The sequence below is a fragment of the Adiantum capillus-veneris genome, chromosome 21 (assembly GCF_014529385.1).
Source record: "Adiantum capillus-veneris isolate H3 chromosome 21, ASM1452938v2, whole genome shotgun sequence".
NCBI classification, from domain to species: Eukaryota; Viridiplantae; Streptophyta; class Polypodiopsida; order Polypodiales; family Pteridaceae; genus Adiantum; species Adiantum capillus-veneris.
In genome coordinates this window covers 70242499-70247739 of record NC_140951.1, presented here as the reverse complement: position 1 = coordinate 70247739, position 5241 = coordinate 70242499, and the positions used below count along the sequence as shown (strand labels likewise).

Here is a 5241-nt window from a genome sequence, read left to right as displayed (position 1 = left end):
TTGTTGTAAGTTTTACACCTCCTAAAAGCAGTGTGAAGATAGAGCAGCTCAATGTTGTTGAGTCTCCAAATGCTGCTGTTTTTCTTCACATGCCGTAGTCGTCAGATATACTAGTCTTCACTTCCAATTTGAGTCCAGAGGCATTGTTAGCTCTTGATGAATGTTATGCAATTTTCATTTTACTCCTCACAAGGAGTGGTTCTTCGGTTCCCTAGTTATGCTTCTATACATGGTTCATTTAGGTTGGGTGATTCTCATCAGCTTGAGATATGTGGCATTGGAGATGTGAACTTGTGTATACATAATGGTAGTGAGTTCATGCTGCAAGGTGTTAGACATGTGCCAAAGCTAACTAAGAGTTTGGTTTCAGCAAGAAAGCTTGATGATCTTGGATACATTACAGTGTTTGGCAATGGTTCTTAGTGGATAATAAAAAAGGTAACTTGGTCATGCTCAAAGGCCAAAAGTCTGGCTCATTGTATGTCTCTAGTGTGAAAGAGAACTCTATCTATGTAGCTAAGCTGCCCTCTACTGAGTTGTGGTATAGTCCTCTTGGTCATATGAGTTAGAAGGGAATGAAACAGTTACAACACTTTGGTTATATCTCTGTGTTAAAGTATTTTGATTTTATTTTGTGTGAGCATCGCATATATGGAAAATAGACTAGGCTTACCACTTTGCCATTGGATAGAAAGTCACGGAATCCTCTAGACTTGGTTCATAGTGATCTATGTGGACATATGCCACATAAGTCTTTGGGGGGGATTATATTTATTGACTTTCATAAATGAATCTACTCGAAAGGTGTGGGTCTACCTCTCTCTTGAAGAGGAAAGATGAAGTTTTTGCTATGTTCCAGAAGCTCCTAGCTATGGTTGAGAGACAGTCAGGCAAGAAGTTGAAGGAATCCTCTAGACTTGGTTCATAGTGATCTATGTGGACATATGCCACATAAGTCACGGAATCCTCTAGACTTAGTTCATAGTGATCTATGTGGACATATGCCACATAAGTCTTTGGGGGGGATTATATTTCTTGACTTTCATAAATGAATCTACTCGAAAGGTGTGGGTCTACCTCTCTCTTGAAGAGGAAAGATGAAGTTTTTGCTATGTTCCAGAAGCTCCTAGCTATGGTTGAGAGCCAATCAGGCAAGAAGTTGAAGGCTTTGTGAATTGACAACGGGGGAGAGTATGTCTCCACCGAGTTCGAACTTTTGTAGCAAACAAGGCATTAGGAGCCAATTTACTACACCGTACACACATGTTCATAATGGACCTACTGAGCACATGAATAGAACTATCCAAGCGCGGGCCACTTCCATGCTATCTAAGGTAAACTGAGGAATCCCAATCCTCAAGCGAGTATTTCCAAGCGGACAAGAAATCGAGCGAGCATAAGCAATGAAAAGGATTAGATCAAGATCTCAATAGTTACTCTATTGAGTATAGTGTAGCAAAGTAGCCATGTTGCATCTCAAATAGTGTCAAACAAAAGAGCCATACTCTTCCTTTAATGTGTTCACAAACATTAAAATAGTCTCAAACAAAAGATCCATACTCTTCCTTTAATGTGTTCACACACACATTGATACACAGTCATATCTTGTTTCTGTACCATCTTGCTGAGCACATTCCAAAACTCTATTTGTGCAAACTTATTCTCCATGGTAAATTCACATGTTGCAATTGTCATAAGTTCGTGCACAAAAAGATCAAAAGATGGTAACTCAAATGCCACATGTCCATCATAATGTGTAGGTAGCTCTTGAACTTGAATGATATACTTTGCTTTCTTGAGTGCCATGTGTACGTTGTGAAGGCATTGCATGTAGTATACCAACTACTCTGGAGGGACCATCGGACTATTACTAGTGTGTCCTTCATTCCAATGCCTTGTGTGCTTTCAATAGCAATGCGAACCTTCTAGAATTGACAGTGGCCATGATTGAAAAGTAGGATTTGTTCACCACTAGCAAGTTCAGTAGCCTTTATCTTCACCTGCTCTCCCATTAGAGTTAATGGATGCAAATTGAATGCATTAGTTATTTCATAATGTTGTATCACAAAAGAGACAGAAAGTGCATAGATGTTATCGTCAAACATAAGAACAATCTTGTGGCCACATTGTCGTCCATAAATGGTAGCAGAGAGGGAGTCACAAAACCTTTTGCTGATTTGAGACAAGTAAGAGAAAAGGAATCAAATGGGTGTGTGTGCAGGTGTGTGTGTGTGTGTGTGTGTGTGTGTGTGAGAGAGAGAGAGAGAGAGAGAGAGAGAGAGACAATTGATACTCCAACGTGAGCCCCTCTCCTGGATTGCTTGCTTCCTCTTTGTCGTGGATCTCTCTCTCTCTCTCTCTCTCTCTCTCTCTCTCTCTCTCTCTCTCTCTCATTCAAGCCAGATTTCATTATCTTTATTAACTGGGAGAGATGAAGGGATCGAATGAGAGGCATTTGGTAAGAGAACAGTGGCAAACTTTTGATGTAAATAAAAACCAGAACAGGCATGTTTTGTAATCAAAATTGACTCATGTCCTCAAGGTAATGCAATGAAACATGATACAAGTAAATTGACAAAACAGTAGCAGGCACAGCTTACACGACAAAATAGGACCTTCCAACCAAATAAAAGGTTTTTACGAACTTCTCAATTGGCATACAAAGGAAGTGAGTGTCAATATCTGCTCCAAGTGATGGAGGTACAACGATCATTGCTCACTTGGTCAAGAAAGCCGAGAAAACAATGTTGTGACCAGGGTTGGAAAGATGGGCGGTAAGGTTGTCAATGGGGCTAATGCCCGTGTAGATTGCTTGGAACCAAGCACCCATAACGGCCAACATAGTGAGTATGTCATTCTTTATCTCCTTAGTCCTAAGCTCCTTGATCTTCTCAAGAGAACCAGAGCCCCAGCCGAGAGGGTCGAACCAGAAGCCACCGGGATATCCAACATCTCTTCCTATTAGCTTGTTATTGGTGAAGATGGGGTCAGTATTCACTGATCCTGGAGTAATGATGTTTGCCCATGTTCGGCCCTTAGCTTAGCCTAAGAATATAAGCTCCACTATGAACAGGATAGTCGTAATTGTGAAATACTCGGCCTTTCCAGCTAAGTACCAGGATGGGGTGTTCAAAATTCCTGCTTTGGAATGAATATTTCAACAGCACCCAACATGGCCACAAGAAGATTTAGAAATATTCTCATGTAGGAAAACGGAGTCTTTTTCCAGTGTTTTTCATACCATGCATAACATCATGAGCTTCTGCTCGAGAGGCACCACATACCTAGCTAGGTATGATTGGGGGCAGTAGACCGCCGGCCCGGCGGTCCCCCCCATCGGGCCGGCGGTCCCCTGCCCCCAATCGTACCTAGCTAGGTATGTGGTGTCTCTCTCACAGAAACTCATGATGTTGAGGTAAGTCACAATGTGGGAATTATTGTAAAAATTTGTCTAAAACTTCTTGTGAGCCCACCTACAGTCCACTATCTCTGATTACACAAACCTCTTGAGAAGCTATGGCTTGGATCCAAGACCAAGGGGGTCAAATCCAATGTCCCCACGTAGGCTTCCATCAAGCCATTCCGAAGGAATGCTGCCAGGGAACCGCAAGGCCTGTCGGTTGTCGCCACCGAAACAGTGAGGACCCTCTTTGAGGGGAAAAATGTATCTTTTGCGGGTGCAACACGCAATGCCCGTCCAAACACAAAGGAGCTCCTGCTCATGCTGGATGCTGCCATAGCTATGAGACTGATAGAGGAGCACACCGCGAACGCCATAGCCACAAGCTCGCGGTGATAAATTTCAGATGTTGCTCTCTATTCTGTTGGGCGCCCACAAGCACAATGACTCTCTCTCTCTCTCTCTCTCTCTCTCTCTCTCTCTCTCTCTCTCTCTCTCTCTCTCTCTCTCTCTCTCTCTCTCTCTCTCTCTCTCTCTCTCTCTCTCTCAGTTTTTTGAAAAAAACTCTCTGAAAGAGCACGCGTCGACGCGCTCTCTTTCAGAGAGTTTTTTTTTTAAACTGAGAGACCAAACCCCCATATTCTCTCCGATCCTCTCTGCTGTAAAACTCTCTCTCTCTCTCTTCGTTTAATTATCCTGAGCAGGACCGAGTCCCAGAGCCAGAGTTGGCCGAGCAGGGGCTGCCTACAGAGGTTGCCTAGACGGGGCGGGTCTGCAGAACTGAGAGGGCCGAGCCTCGCATGGAAAAGTGAAAAGGGACGCCTGAAGGAGGCCGCTAGAGGTGGCGGGCTGTAGAGGAAGGAGAGAGAGAGAGAGAGAGAGAGAGAGAGAGAGAGAGAGAGAGAGAGAGAGAGAGAGAGAGAGAGAGCGTTCATATTGTTTTTTCTGCTTGACACTGGCGTGATGTGAGGGACTGTGAACGCGTTTTGATAGTGCCCCCACCCTTCGTTCCCGCATCAACTTGGGACCGCTCTTCCTTTGCACGTCATTGTAGGGTCATATATGATGGCACAGAATGATTCATGTATCCAAGAGTTTGAAGATGCAGTCTGGCTTGCAGAGGATATAGCAGCCTGCATTGCAGAGCAAAACTCCGTAGCCCCCTTTAGCAATGGGTCCCGTGCTACTAACAATTCCCGCCTCGTTTTTGCCACAAGCTAGTAATACATTGCTCTCTCTTTGACCTCCTATGCTCACTCAGTCATCTCTTAGTGATATTGCATGTTTGCTCTTTTGAAACTTTGTGTTGTGGTTGTCTGTGAATCCAAAATTGCCTCACTTACTAATAGATCCCTTAAAGTTGTCCATGTGCTCAATGGCACTCTGATCGTATATGATTGCTTGTTGTGTCTTGACTGCAGACGGAATATCACCATGCTTGGTACCCACCTTGACAGCCTTCAGTCCCTCTTGAGCAATCCTTCCCTCACCAAATCTTTGAATGAAAAGGACTTAAGCAAACAACAAGACAGATTTCTAAGTCTTCATTCTAGGATGAATCAGATGTCAAACAGCCTAAATTCCTCCCGAGCTTCTAACAGGATTAATCTATTGGTCAGGATGGGAGAGGGGAACCTAAAGAGAACAATATAACAACATGCTTAGATAACTATGGAATTGCTCGACTTCAATGACAGTCTGACTGATCATGCGGGAGCAAGATGATGACCTTTTGAATCATGAAGAGACAGTGACAAGCACAAAAAACATTGCCTTGGCTGTAAATGAAATGCTAGATTTGCACACAAAGCTTTTGGATAATTTAGATGACAACACAGACA

At 43.5% G+C, this 5241-nt stretch overlaps 1 pseudogene; it reads right to left on the bottom strand.

Annotated features, from left to right (window-relative positions):
* Positions 1-2716: 2716 nt before the first annotated feature.
* Positions 2717-3777, bottom strand: LOC147431134 (photosystem I chlorophyll a/b-binding protein 2, chloroplastic-like; annotated as a pseudogene).
* Between the last annotated feature and the right edge of the window lie 1464 nt (positions 3778-5241).